A 16,516-nucleotide genomic window follows, 5' to 3' on the forward strand; every position below is an offset into this window, starting at 1 on the left:
GAAGGGACATTCTGTCTGGCTGCCTGGGGTCCATTCCAGCTTCTGTTACAAAAGTTTGATAGAAGAATTTTAAGAATCCAGAAACGAAACTCATCAAGAAATTATTGACCATAATTAGTTCTACGATTTAGTCATTCTTACAGACATAATAACTAATATCTTAAACTTGAGCAGGGAAGAGAACTAAAGTGTTTGAATTTAAGGTTATTTTAAATTCATTTTAAATCAAAATAAATTTTGTAAAAATATTACACAAATATAAGGAATATACATTTTTACCATAATGCAATGTACATTTTGCCACTTTGAAAATCTGGAGAACTAAAGCGTGAAATATAAGAAAACTGAAACAAACATTTGGAAAATCTCATCGAGCTTTAATTAGTTTCTGAATTAGATGTTTTGAGTGTATTTAAAATTAGGCCAACTACTACGTTCACTTCAAACCCATTACATAAGACTAGTATTTAAGAAAAATGGTAAAAGATCGCAAATATGTTAACAATTCTACTGATCTAGAAATAGAAATAATTGGTTTTCATCCTAATTAAGATGAAGAATATCACAAAAAGCCTAGTCCTAGATCACAAAAAGCCTAGTATATGAATAGTCCTAGATCAGAAAAATCATGAACTGTTAAACTTTTAAAAAGATAAATTCCTGCTTTCGATCTACTTAAAAATGTGAAAGAGGATTTTCAACAATAAACTTGTTAAAATCAATGTTCAGATACAGAATAACAAACATCCGGACGACTGCATGGATTTAGCAATAACATCGCATGTACTAGAGGGAGAAAAAAAAACTCTCAGAAGAAATGGAAAGCTAAATTTCACATTAAAATATGATTTCCCTGTATTTAATTTTCATCTTGCTGAATTTTTTTGTAAATAATACAAAGAGTATACCTTTTCTTTAAGATATTATACCACACATTTTTATACTTTGTGTAATGCACTTATAACTGAAATATTAAAAGTGCAATATATAATTGCAGCTAGCCAAAATTTTATAAACTTAAAATTGGCTCCCATTAAGTTAAAGTTGTTAATAACTGCACCAAGGGAAGGAATGCAATTTTATTTCTTTGTCTGTATTTGGTTTCATTTTCATATAGAATGAGTTAAAAATAGGTTACCTAGGTAACAAAATTTAAACACACATTTTCAGGAAAAATTACAGAATAACAGATTTTGTTTCCCTGAAGACACAACACCTCGCTATTCCAGCTATGATACAGACTGCATACTGTCATAGAGAAATTCCTTTCTTAAACAGGGAATTCATATACTTTAATCTGTTTTTACACAAGTACTGTTTATGACTAATCCATGGTCCAGCAGTAAAATACATTATACTACACCCATCTAAATTTTTATTATTTCTGGTCATCTGTATAGACTGTTTACCTATAACGACTAAACTCCCAATCTGCATTCCACATAACTCATACGATTCTTCAAGTCATGTTTCGTAGTCTATCATTTTTAATACCGCCGGTACTTGCTGAGCGCAGAATTGTAAAGCGTGATTTCGCGTATAGCAGTACCTTAAAGGATCCCCTTTAATTTGTCCACTGCTAGAATTTTATTCATACGTGGTGCTACATTTATCCATCAACACCGGAAAGAATTTATCTGCTACTTTAAACAATTTCTATCGACTGAAAATGAAGTCCAAAAATTCTTACAAATCTCAAAAGGAAACGATGCCAAAGAATTTTCACATATGGAAGACAGAGAATTCAAACAATGAATCAGAAAATTACAAAAGAAGAATTGGGGTCTTATAAAACCCCTTGATAATAAAAGTGCTCATTATGAAGAAGAGCTTTTAACTGAAGATAAGATGAAGGAATTGTTAAATAACACAAAAGCAATGTCTGATCTAGCGGAGAATGACCCAATTAAGGAAGAAACAGGACACTAGGAAACATGTGCTTTTTACAGCGACACCCACACAGTTGCATCAATCATTCTTATAAGCAAAAGACATCAGCTTTCTCAAAATATAATTCTGTCATGCATTTGCCAAGAGAACGGAAAGAAGTCCAAAAGAAACTTTCAGAGTGCTTTGCAAAACAAAGTTGAAAGTTAATCTGCAGAATTTTACTTCGATAATAATAAAACATCTCTGATTTTATTTCAAAACGAATTTTTATTTGTGGAATCAATTTTAAATAGATCTTCGCAAATAGGTTCATAAAACTTCCCAATATGCCAAAATAGTTGAGATTAAGGGAAAAATATAATAAAGTATGCTTAAAACAACTAATAAAAACACATTTTGAGCAGCCTTAACAGAAGACAATTTGGCCCCACTAACTTTCTTTATCAGTACTCATTAAATTTTTATTTACATTTCTTTTTTTTCAACATTTAACTTTCAATGGTTTTAAGAGAAACAGCATTTCATAGGGAGAATCTAAATTCGGAAAAAACTGAAACAAAATTGGTTTATACACAGGAAGTGCAATTACACTGACCTGTTGGGAAGAGAAGACCACATTAGGCAAGGAAAGTATTGGGCCAGACAGAGAGGAAAATGCTTAGCCTCCTCCTCGTAATTGTAATATTTAATAATTTGTAAATGGTAACATTTAATATTTAGTAACTCGTAATTAACAACACTTTGGATACAGATTTGAAAAACAGAACTATGCTGGTATTGCAGTTCTCTGTGATTATACATTCTAAGATTGTAAATAAATAGTTTCTAAAAGCTAAAAGTGTACCCTCAATTGCTTTAATTGATTAATTTTATATGGTGTCAGGAGTGTTTTGCTTTCAAAATGGAAAGTTTAAAACCACCAGAGCCGATGAAATTTGATGGAAATCTAGCTTGGAATTGGCAGAGATGGCTGCAATCATTTGAAATATATGAAGTAGCTAGAGAATTACATAATGAAGAAGAGAAGGTAAGAGTTAATACTTTTCTTCATGTAATAGGAATTTGTGGTCTTGAAATATATAATACATTTCCTATAGAAGAGGGTAAAGAAATTAAGTGAAATTAAAACAAAATTTACGGAATATTGTATTCCTAAGAAAAATATTACATATGAAAGACATTTATTCTTTACTAGAAATCAAACCGCGTCAGAAACCATAGATGAATACGTAACTGACCTTCGAAATAAAGCTAGAACATGCGAGTTTGCACAATTAACGGATAGTTTAATAAAGGATAAAATTGTTTGTGGTATTAAAGATGATATAGTGAGAGCAAGATTGTTACATGAAACAGAATTAACATTAGAAAAAGCTCTTGATATATGCAGATCTGCTGAAATAAGTGCACATCAAATGAAAATCATAAAAGATGAGGAAACTGCTGTAAACTTAGTGAAAAAGAAACTAAGTAAACATAATAAGAATACTTACAAAGAGGTAAATACCGATAAACAAAAGACAAAAATTTGTTCTATATGTGGAACATCTCATGAGTATTGAATGTGTCCAGCATATGGAAAAATCTGTCATAAATGTAAAAAGGCAAATCATTTCGCGAGTCAGTGTAAAAGCAATATAATAAAAAATGAAGCAGTCAAGGTAAACAAAAAAGATAGACAAATTAAATTAATAAATCATGACTCTGAGGAAGAGTTAGAATTTTATGTTGGCACATTAAACCTTAATTCAGATAACAAGTAAGAGATATGGACTGTTGACGTTAATGTAAATAAAAGTAAACTAAATTTGCAGTTAGATACTGGAGCAATGTGCAATGTTATTTCTAAAACCAAAGTGAAATTGCTAAATGTTCCGATACAGAAGTCTAAAATTAAAAGATTAGTTACATTCCCTGGGAATAAAATGGATACTTTAGGAAAAGTAGTACTTAACTGCCAATATGGAAAAAATAATTATGTTGTGGAATTCCAAGTTATTGACAAAGAAGTACCTTCTATATTAGGATTAAAATCATGTTTGCAACTAGGTTTGATTCAGAAAGTAATGTTTGTTTACACTGAAGACTTACTGGAGGAATACAAAGATGTATTTGAAGGCTTAGGTTGTTTGAATAGAGAATATAAAATCCAGTTAAAACAAGATGTAACACCAGTCATTCATCCTCCAAGAAAAATACCCATAGCTATACGTGATAAAGTTAAGAAAGAATTACAAAGAATGGAAAATTTAAATGTTATTGAGAAAGTAAGAGAACCAACTGAATGGGTAAATTCAATGCTCACAGTTGTCAAACCGAACAAAATAAGAATATATTTAGATCATAGAGATTTAAATAAAGCTATAAAACGAGAACATTATCCGATGTTAACCATTGACGAAGTTGTCACTAGAATGCCTAACGCAAAAATATTTCCTGTTTTAGATGCTAATAGTGCTTTTTGGCAAATCCAGCTTGACGAAGAAAGTAGTAATTTGTGTACATTCAATACACCTTTTGGCAAATACAAATTTAAAAGATTACCTTTTGGCATATGTTCAGCTCCAGAAATTTGCCAAAGAAAATTAAGCCAAATAATAGAAGGTCTAGAAGGCGTTGAATGTATTATACATGATATCTTAATATGGGGATCTAATGAAAAGGAACATGAGCTACGACTTAAAAAAGTACTCCAGAGAGCACGAGAAATTAATTTGAAGTTCAATAAGGCTAAATGTAAAATAAAAAGTTAATCATGTGAATTATATAGGGCACGAGTTAAGTGAAAATGGACTAAAACCTGATTTTTCTAAAGTGGAAGCAATTGTTAAAATACCAGAACCTACAGATGTGCCTTCGCTACAAAGATTTTTGGGAATGATTAATTATTTAGCCAAATTTATTCCTAACTTAAGTACTATTACTGCACCATTAAGACAGTTACTTGAGAAAAATGTCCTCTGGCACTGGACTGAAAAGCATCAAAAAGCTTTCGAAACACTTAAAGAATTGATTGCAAAAGCACCCGTATTAAAATTCTATGATGTTAATAAGGATGTAACTCTTTCAGTAGATGCAAGTTCTGAAGGATTAGGTGCTGTTTTACTACAAGAAAACCATCCAATTGCTTATGCTTCCAGAGCTCTAACAAAAAGTCAGAAAAATTATGCTCAGATAGAAAAAGAGCTTTTAGCTATTACTTTTGGATGTTCTAAATTTCATCAATATATATATGGCAAACGTATTACAGTTGAAACTGATCATCGACCATTAGAAAGCATAACTAAGAAACCTCTTTTTAAAGCACCACAGCGATTGCAAAGAATGCTGTTAAATTTACAAAAATATGATCTAGATGTATGATACAAAAAGGGGAAAGACTTTATTAATAGCAGACACTTTGAGTAGAGCAAATTTGAATACAACAGAAGATAATGATGAAGATACAGAAATTTGTACACTGATTCCAGCATCTGATGACAAAATTTATGCATTGAAGAAAGAAAGTGAATGTGATGCTACACTACAGTGCTTAAAGAAATATATTCTGAGAGGCTGGCCAGAAAGGAAACATCAGGTAGAACCTCAAGTCAAAGTATTTTGGGACTTTGTAAAGTATTTGGGATATATTTATTAATTGTAGATAGAGTTGACAATGGAAAATGACTTATTTTTCAAAGGAGGAAGGGTAATTATTCCTTTATCTATGCAAAAGGAAATGTTAAATTTAATTCATGAGGGTCATTTTGGTATAGAAAAATGTAAGAAAAGAGCTAGAGATGTTTTGTTTCGGCCACTTACGAACAAGCAGATAGAAGATAAAATTTCAAAATGTTCTATATGTAATGAATACCAGAACAAAAACATAAGAGAGCCTATGATACCACATGAAATTCCCAATTTACCGTAGTTGCGACAGATTTATTTGAGATTAACAAAGATGTATATTTATTAATTGTAGATTACTATTCCAACTTTTTTGAAATCTCCAAACTACCGGATACTCGAAGTCACACAGTGATCAGTTACATGAAATCTCATTTTGCAAGATACGGTATACCATTGATAGTGATATCTGATAATGGACCTCAGTTTGCAAGTAAAGAATTTTCAGAATTTGCAAAGAAATACCAATTTAAACATATAACAAGCAGTTCATACCATCAACAGTCGAACGGATTAGCAGAGCGTTCAGTACAAACGGCGAAGAAATTGTTAAAGAAAGCTCAAGCAGATCATGCTGATCCTTATTTAGTTTTGTTAGCTCATAGGAAAACTCCAACACATGAGATGCTAGGATCACCAGCTCAACGACTTATGAGTAGAACAAGAACAATTCTTCCTACATATGAAGAATTACTTAAACCTCAAGTTGTGAGAAATGTAAAAGAAAAAATCAACCAAGAAAGAACTCAACAGAAGTCATATTATGATCGTCATACAAAAACATTACCATCACTAAATAAAGGAGATTGTGTTCGGATATATCACGATAATCGCTGGAAACCAGCAGTTGTAGAAGAAGTGCATGAGACGCCTAGATCATATATACTTAGATCAGGTGGATCAGTATTGAGAAGAAATAGAAAAGATATTAGAGAAAACAGTTCAGCTGTTGATGAGAATATCAGAGGAACAGAAGAAGGAGTTAATACACAGAAAACAGATGTAAAAGGATATGATTCCAGATATTCTCAAGGGCAAAGTTTAGAAGATCAACTACCAAACTCTGCTAACTCAGAAACAAGGAACGGTGAGCTAAGAACTAGAAGTGGGAGACTGATTAGAAAGCCGGCCAGGTATTTCGACTGATTTTAGATTATTAAAACTTTTGAACTCTTTAAAAAAACGGAAGATGTAATATTTAATAATTTGTAAATGGTAACATTTAATATTTAGTAACTTGTAATTGGCAACACTTTGCATACAGATTTGAAAAATAGAACTATGCTGGTATTTCAGTTCTCTGCGATTATACATTCTAAGATTGTAAATAAATAGTTTCTGAAAGCTAAAAGTGTACCCTCAGAATTTTATAGTAATGCGAAAGGAGGCCACTTGGGAAAAAATTACACTACAGCAGTAATTTTGAAACCACTAAGAAGCAACAGAACTCTAACAAATCTCAGACTTCTCATAATTATAGTGTGATTAACAGTTCAACCTGACTTCGAATATTAAAATACAATACAAAGAAAGCACCAAATCAAACACTTCAATATGGAATTCAAAACCTAAGAAATTAATGCATAAATGCTACCCTAAACATTAAAACATAATGCGAAGCATTCACATAAAATAAATAACTAGTAAAAATCCAATATAAAGCAACATGTGAAAAGGGAACTACAAATTATAACATTCAAGCATTTCTAGTGAAAATAAAGTTAATATAAAACAAGAATTACCAGCTACACATGTCTTTTTGCTCTGCACTATTTCTCCGTTCTTTTTCTTTCATGATATAATGTTCTGCAATCCAAGAGTGCACAAAAATGATGACAAATTACACTAGAAGAGGTCAAGGGGTGGAGGGAAGGAATCATTAGATTTTAACTACCTTGAAATTAAAGAATAATTATACACAAAGAGAAATATCTAATATGGTTTCTTAATTTATAAAACTTCAAAAGAAGCCTTCTTTGTTTTAAATTCCAGCAATGTTCTACATTGTTACTAAAATCATGACTGCAGTCGATAGAAAAGCAAATGATTTTCCTAATACGACAGAAGTACAGTAAGCGAAAGAGGTTTTTAATGTATGGGTACAACATGAACAATGAAAGAAAAAAAAATTATACAGTTATTATGGATACACAGAATAAAAGGGATAATAATCTTCGAGAAAAGTAAATAATTTCAGCGCTGGTACAAAGATGGCACCGAAAGTCAATAAGCAGGTAATTTTAAATGACAAATAAACAAAATAAACTTTACTGTTATTTTTGAAGCAGGTGTTATATATTAAACTATCTTAATTCACACACAGAATTAGTGATATAACAGATCAAAGAAGAGTAAGAATCAAACTCGCAATATATTGACATTAAAAGAGCTATACATATATAATTTTATAGCTTTTTTTTTTTTTTTTTTAGAAAGGGCTCAAAAACACCATTCTAAAAACAGATTTCGAAAAACATCTTGGAAACAAAAGTCATAAACCATAAAATAAATATTTCATTCAGAATGTTAACGCAAGAAACGTTTCTAATTTTAAGTTCTTTACTTAGGTACACTCATCCATGAGAGCTTAGTCTAATGTACAAGAAATTATCCTGTAATATTACCACATCACTTTAATGAAATTATAGCAATATTTCACTCAGGGAAAGAACATATTGTCTAGCTGCCCGGGTTCGAGCCCAGCTTTAATACAGCAAGCCAAAACACATCAAATGCCATTGAATGATATACCATTTTGAAATGTTGCAAAAAATTTAAATAAAATTTCATGAATGACCTATTGCAATTACCTATATACTAAAATTTTGACCAAAAATTCAACAAAACTAAGATACTCTTTTTTTCTTTCGAAGGAATCAAAGTCATATACTAATGGAGGGATGCTCAACTTATTGTACTATGAAACCTAAACATAGGAATGAAATTTTGTCAGCTATGTGAGATGTCCAGTACCGAGAAATTCCGTAAATTGTAGAATAGAACGCACGTCTCAAAACACACGAAAGGTAAAACACAATTCATATACTTTACTTTTAGGCTTGAAGCAGGTGTTCTATATTAAACTGTCTTAACTCACATACAGAATTAGTAATATAATAGCTCAAAATATTGTAAGAACCAAACACGCATTACATCAACATTAAAAAAAAATCTACATATATTTATTAGTGTTACGAGGGTTTATTCTGAAATATTATAATGTCACTTTCAGTGAAATGATAGAAATTTTCACTCAGGGAAGGGACATTCTGTCTGGCTGCCTGGGGTCCATTCCAGCTTCTGTTAAAAAAGTTTGATAGAAGAATTTTAAGAATCCAGAAACGAAACTCATCAAGAAATTATTGACCATAATTAGTTCTACGATTTAGTCATTCTTACAGACATAATAACTAATATCTTAAACTTGAGCAGGGAAGAGAACTAAAGTGTTTGAATTTAAGGTTATTTTAAATTCATTTTAAATCAAAATAAATTTTGTAAAAATATTACACAAATATAAGGAATATACATTTTTACCATAATGCAATGTACATTTTGCCACTTTGAAAATCTGGAGAACTAAAGCGTGAAATATAAGAAAACTGAAACAAACATTTGGAAAATCTCATCGAGCTTAAATTAGTTTCTAAATTAGATGTTTTGAGTGTATTTAAAATTAGGCCAACTACTACGTTCACTTCAAACCCATTACATAAAACTAGTATTTAAGAAAAATGGTAAAAGATTGCAAATATGTTAACAATTCTACTGATCCAGAAATAGAATTAACTGGTTTTCATCCTAATTAAGATGAAGTATATCACAAAAAGCCATTTGAATAGTCCTAGATCAGAAAAATCATGAACTGTTAAACTTTTAAAAAGATAAATTCCTGCTTTTGATCTACTTAAAAATGTGAAAGAGGATTTTCAACAATAAACTTGTTAAAATCAATGTTCAGATACAGAATAACAAACAAACATCCGGACGACTGCATGGATTTAGCAATAACATCGCATGTACCAGAGGGAGAAAAAAAAAATCTCAGAAGAAATGCAAAGCTAAATTTCACATTAAAATATGATTTCCCATTATTTAATTTTCATCTTGCTGAATTTTTTTGTAAATAATACAAAGAGTATACCTTTTCTTTAAGATATTATACCACACATTTTTATACTTTGTGTAATGCACTTATAACTGAAATATTAAAAGTGCAATATATAATTGCAGGTAGCCAAAATTTTATAAACTTAAAATTGGCTCCCATTAAGTTAAAGTTGTTAATAACTGCACCAAGGGAAGGAATGCAATTTTATTTCTTTGTCTGTATTTGGTTTCATTTTCATATAGAAAGAGTTAAAAATAGGTTACCTAGGTAACAAAATTTAAACACACATTTTCAGGAAAAATTACAGAATAACAGATTTTGTTTCCCTGAAGACACACCTCGCTATTCCAGCTATGATACAGACTGCATACTGTCATAGAGAAATTCCTTTCTTAAACAGGGAATTCATATATTTTAATCTGTTTTTACACAAGTACTGTTTATGACCAATCCATGGTCCAGGAGTAAAATGCTACACCCATCTAAATTTTTATTATTTCCGGTCATCTGTATAGACTGTTTACCTATCACGACTAAACTCCCAATCTGCATTCCAAATAACTCATATCATTCTTCAAGTCATATTTCGTAGTCTATCATTTTTAATACGGCAGGTACTTGCTGAGCGCAGACTTAGCATGATTTCGCATATAGCAGTACCTTAAAGGATCCCATTTTATTTGTCCACTGCTAGAATTTCATTCATACGTGGTGCAACATTCATCCATCAACACCGGAAAGAATTTATCTGCTACTTTAAACAATTTCCATCGACTGAAAATGAAGAAAAAATGCAATACAGTCAAAAGTCGTTAATCCGGACTCGTCGGGAGTTCGGCGATTCCGGATTATCGATTTTTCCGGATTATAGATCATCAGTTTAAATCTCGTAAGATGGCATGCAGAAATTCTATAATTAAAAATATGAAACCTTAATTTATGAAATAAAGAACGATTATAATTTAAAGGGTATCAAAATTTACAAAAAGAAAAGCTTAATATTTATTTGTTTACTTTATTAAACATTTCTTTCAATGTAAGTTGTTTTAAGTTGCTTCGTTTTATGTGATAATACTTTCTCTCTAATTCTATAAACAGACACAATTTCTTGTTCAGTTACAAAGTTCTGCTGTTCAAGTTCCGTTAATTGTTGTGCCGAGAATACCGAAGAACTTGTCAATCGAAATTTTTTTCGTTTTCACCAACCTCTCTGTCACATTCTTCATGTCTTTATCCATTTTTTGCAGCAATTCCACTTTTTGTTTGATGAACATCGAAACATAGTTTCGTTTTGTATGATCCTTTGGGAGCTCCAGAATCGGAAATTCTATTTGACATAATCGAAAGTTCAAGTTTACTTTTATAAAATTGCTATTACAGTCTGCAAAAATTAATAATCCGGATCCAATTTGAAGATTAAGTTACAACGCAATCATCAACATTAAATGAAATAGATAACTAGATAATTTTAGATTATGCCGTCCGTTATACATAAAACGCGCACGCGAAAACGTATTCTGCGCTTGCGCACACACATATGCGCAGTGGTAAAAGGTCTTACGCGAACGCGTAAACGCCTATGCGCATGTGTCAACGCGGCGCATGCGCAGAAAGTTTTTAGCTTTGAGGTCCGGATTATAGATCATTCCGGATTATGGGTGTCCGAATTAACGACTTTTGACTGTATTAAATTTCACATTAAAATATGATTTCCCTGTATTTAATTTTCATCTTGCTGAATTTTTTTGTAAATAATACAAAGAGTATACATTTTCTTTAAGATATTATACCACACATTTTTATACTTTCTGTAATGCACTTATAACTGAAATATTCAAAGTGCAATATATAATTACAGCCAGCCAAAATTTTATAAACTTAAAATTGGCTCCCATTAAGTTAAAGTTGTTAATAACTGCACCAAGGGAAGGAATGCAATTTTATTTCTTTGTCTGTATTTGGTTTCATTTTCATATAGAAAGAGTTAAAAATAGGTTACCTAGGTAACAAAATTTAAACACACATTTTCAGGAAAAATTACAGAATAACAGATTTTGTTTCCCTGAAGACATAACATCTCGCTATTCCAGCTATGATACAGACTGCATACTGTCATAGAGAAATTCCTTTCTTAAACAGGGAATTCATATACTTTAATCTGTTTTTACACAAGTACTGTTTATGACTAATCCATGGTCCAGGAGTAAAACACTTTATAGTACACCCATCTAAATTTTTATTATTTCCGGTCATCTGTAAAGACTGTTTACCTATCACGACTAAACTCCCAATCTGCATTCCAAATAATTCATACCATTCTTCAAGTCATATTTCGTAGTCTATCATTTTTAATACGGCAGGTACTTCCTGAGCGCAGACTTAGCATGATTTCGCGTATAGCAGTACCTTAAAGGATCCCATTTTATTTGTCCACTGCTAGAATTTCATTCATACGTGGTGCAACATTCATCCATCAACACCGGAAAGAATTTATCTGCTACTTTAAACAATTTCCATCGACTGAAAATGAAGTCAGAAAAATCTTACAAATTTCAAAAGCAATCGATGCCGAAGAATTTTCACATATGGAAGACAGAGAAGTCAAACAATGAATCAGAAAATTACAAAAGAAGAACTCGGGTCTTATAAAACCCCTTGATAATAAAAGCGCTCATTATGAAGAAGAGCTTTTAACTTAAGATAAGATGAAGAAATTCTTAAATAACACAAAAAGCAATGTCTGATCTTCTAGCGAAGAATTACCCAATTCAAGAAAAAACATGTGCTCTTTACAGCGGCACGCATACAGTTGCATCAATCATTCCTATAAGCAAAAGACATCAGCTATCTCAAAAAATATTTCTGCATTGCATTTGCCAAGAGAACGGAAAGAAGTCCAAAAGAAACTTTCAGAGTGCTTTGCAAAACAAAGTGGAAAGTTATTCTGCAGAATTTTACTTCGATAATAATCAAACATCTCTGATTTGATTTCAAAACGAATTTTTATTTGTGAAATCAATTTTAAATAGATCTTCGCAAATAGGCTCATAAAACTTCCCAATATGCCAAAATAGTTCAGACTAAGGGAAAAATTTAATAAAGTATGCTTAAAACAACTAATAAAAAGCACATTTTGAGCAGCCTTAACAGACGACAATTTGGCCCCACTAACTTTCATTACGAGTACTCATTAAATTTTTATTTACATTTCTTTTATGTTCAACATTTAACTTTCAATGGTTTTAAGAGAAACAGCACTTCATAGACAGACTCTAAATTCGGAAAAAACTGAAACAAAATTGTTTTATACACAGGCAGAGTAATTACACTGACCTGTTGGGAAGAGAAGACCCCGTTAGACAAGGAAAATATTATGCCAGACAGAGAGGAAAATGCTTAGCCTCCTCCTCGTAATGCGAAAGGAGGCCACTTGGGAAAAAATTACACTACAGCAGTAATTTTGAAACCACTAAGAAGCAACAGAACTCTAACAAATCTCAGACTTCTCATAATTATAGTGTGATTAACAGTTCAACCTCACTTCGAATATTACAATACAATATAAAGAAAGAACCAATTCACACACTTCAATATGGAATTCAAAACCTAAGAAATTAATGCATAGACGCTACCCTAAATATTAAAACATAATGTGAAGCGTTCACGTAAAATAAATAAGTAGTAAAACTCCAATATAAAGCAACATGTGAAAAGGGACCTACAAATTATAACATTCAAGCATTTCTAGTGAAAATAAAGTTAATATAAAACAAGAATTACCAGCCACAGACGTCTTTTTGCTCTGCACTATTTCTCCGTTCTTTTTCTTTCATGATATGTTCTGCAATCCAAGAGTGCACAAAAATGATGACAAATTACACTAGAAGAGGCCAAGGGGGGGGGAAGGAATCATTAGATTTTAACTACTTTGAAATTAAAGAATATCTATACACAAAGAGAAATATCTAATATTGTTTCTTAATATATAAAGCTTCGAAAGTAGCCTTCTTTGTTTTAAATTCCAGCAATGTGCTACATTGTTACAAAAATCATGATTGCAGTCGATAGAAAAGCAAATGATTTTCCTAATACGACAGAAGTACAGTAAGCGAAAGAGGTTTTTAATGTATGGGCACAACATGAACAATGAAAGAAAAAAAAAATTACACAGTTATTACAGATACATAGAATAAAAGGGATAATGATCTTCGAGAAAAGTAAATAATTTTAGCGCTGGTACAAAGATGGCACCGAAAGTCAATAAGCAGGTAATTTTAAATGACAAATAAACAAAATAAACTTTACTGTTAGCTTTGAAGCAGGTGTTATGTATTAAACTATCTTAATTCACACACAGAATTTCTGACGTAACAGATAAAAAAAAGAGTAAGAATCAAACTCACAATATATTGACATTAAAAGAGCTATACATATATACTTTTATAGCTTTTTTTTTTTTTTTTTTTTTTATTTTTAAGAAAGGGCTCAAAAACACCATTTTACAAACAGATTTCGAAAAACATCTTGGAAACAAAAGTCATAAACCATAAAATAAATATTTCATTCAGAATTTTAACGCAAGAACCGTTTCTAATTTTAAGTTCTTTACTTATGTACACTCATCCATCAGAGAGGACAGCTTAGTGCAATGTACAAGAAATTATCCTGTAATATTACCACGTCACTTTAATGAAATTATAGCAATATTTCACTCAAGGAAAGAACATATTGTCTAGCTGCCCGGGTTCGAGCCCAGCTTTAATACAGCAAGCCAAAACACATCAAATGCCATTGAATGATATACCATTTTGAAATGTTGCAAAAAATTTAAATAAAATTTCATGAATGAGCTATTGCAATTACCTATATACTAAAATTTTGACCAAAAATTCAACAAAACTAAGATACTCTTTTTTTCTTTCGAAGGAATCAAAGTCATATACTAATGGAGGGATGCTCAACTTATTGTACTATGAAACCTAAACATAGGAATGAAATTTTGTCAGCTATGTGAGATGTCCAGTACCGAGAAATTCCGTAAATTGTAGAATAGAACGCACGTCTCAAAACACACGAAAGGTAAAACGCAATTCATATACTTTACTTTTAGGCTTGAAGCAGGTGTTCTATATTAAACTGTCTTAACTCACATACAGAATTAGTAATATAATAGCTCAAAATATTGTAAGAACCAAACACGCATTATATCAACATTTAAAAAAAATCTACATATATTTATTAGTGTTACGAGGGTTTATTCTGAAATATTATAATGTCACTTTCAGTGAAATGATAGAAATTTTCACTCAGGGAAGGGACATTCTGTCTGGCTGCCTGGGGTCCATTCCAGCTTCTGTTACAAAAGTTTGATAGAAGAATTTTAAGAATCCAGAAACGAAACTCATCAAGAAATTATTGACCATAATTAGTTCTACGATTTAGTCATTCTTACAGACATAATAACTAATATCTTAAACTTGAGCAGGGAAGAGAACTAAAGTGTTTGAATTTAAGGTTATTTTAAATTCATTTTAAATCAAAATAAATTTTGTAAAAATATTACACAAATATAAGGAATATACATTTTTACCATAATGCAATGTACATTTTGCCACTTTGAAAATCTGGAGAACTAAAGCGTGAAATATAAGAAAACTGAAACAAACATTTGGAAAATCTCATCGAGCTTTAATTAGTTTCTGAATTAGATGTTTTGAGTGTATTTAAAATTAGGCCAACTACTACGTTCACTTCAAACCCATTACATAAGACTAGTATTTAAGAAAAATGGTAAAAGATTGCAAATATGTTAACAATTCTACTGATCTAGAAATAGAAATAATTGGTTTTCATCCTAATTAAGATGAAGAATATCACAAAAAGCCATTTGAATAGTCCTAGATCAGAAAAATCATGAACTGTTAAACTTTTAAAAAGATAAATTCCTGCTTTTGATCTACTTAAAAATGTGAAAGAGGATTTTCAACAACAAACTTGTTAAAATCAATGTTCAGATACAGAATAACAAACAAACATCCGGACGACTGCATGGATTTAGCAATAACATCGCATGTACCAGAGGGAGAAAAAAAAAATCTCAGAAGAAATGCAAAGCTAAATTTCACATTAAAATATGATTTCCCATTATTTAATTTTCATCTTGCTGAATTTTTTTGTAAATAATACAAAGAGTATACCTTTTCTTTAAGATATTATACCACACATTTTTATACTTTGTGTAATGCACTTATAACTGAAATATTAAAAGTGCAATATATAATTGCAGGTAGCCAAAATTTTATAAACTTAAAATTGGCTCCCATTAAGTTAAAGTTGTTAATAACTGCACCAAGGGAAGGAATGCAATTTTATTTCTTTGTCTGTATTTGGTTTCATTTTCATATAGAAAGAGTTAAAAATAGGTTACCTAGGTAACAAAATTTAAACACACATTTTCAGGAAAAATTACAGAATAACAGATTTTGTTTCCCTGAAGACATAACATCTCGCTATTCCAGCTATGATACAGACTGCATACTGTCATAGAGAAATTCCTTTCTTAAACAGGGAATTCATATATTTTAATCTGTTTTTACACAAGTACTGTTTATGACCAATCCATGGTCCAGGAGTAAAATGCTACACCCATCTAAATTTTTATTATTTCCGGTCATCTGTATAGACTGTTTACCTATCACGACTAAACTCCCAATCTGCATTCCAAATAACTCATATCATTCTTCAAGTCATATTTCGTAGTCTATCATTTTTAATACGGCAGGTACTTGCTGAGCGCAGACTTAGCATGATTTCGCATATAGCAGTACCTTAAAGGATCCCATTTTATTT

The 16,516-nt window shown here is 31.0% G+C and overlaps 2 long non-coding RNA genes across 4 annotated transcripts in view; one reads left to right on the forward strand and one right to left on the reverse strand.

The window, feature by feature from the left end:
* LOC146993172 (uncharacterized) overlaps positions 1-16,516 on the reverse strand; it is an 880,419-nt gene that overhangs the window by 318,816 nt on the left and 545,087 nt on the right. The window contains exon 5 of one of the 3 annotated variants that reach the window (XR_015038636.1): positions 13,448-13,547. The exons of the other annotated variants lie outside the window; for them this stretch is intronic. This is a non-coding gene — a long non-coding RNA (uncharacterized LOC146993172). The remainder of the gene's footprint in view (positions 1-13,447; positions 13,548-16,516) is intronic. 3 annotated transcript variants of the gene reach the window in all.
* The window catches only part of LOC146993174 (uncharacterized), a 382,674-nt gene that overhangs the window by 238,609 nt on the left and 127,549 nt on the right, over positions 1-16,516 (forward strand). The window lies entirely within an intron of this gene.

The sequence above is a fragment of the Stegodyphus dumicola genome, chromosome X1, assembly GCF_044657685.1.
Source record: "Stegodyphus dumicola isolate Sdum_Otavi_A_Nest chromosome X1, ASM4465768v1".
NCBI classification, from domain to species: Eukaryota; Metazoa; Arthropoda; class Arachnida; order Araneae; family Eresidae; genus Stegodyphus; species Stegodyphus dumicola.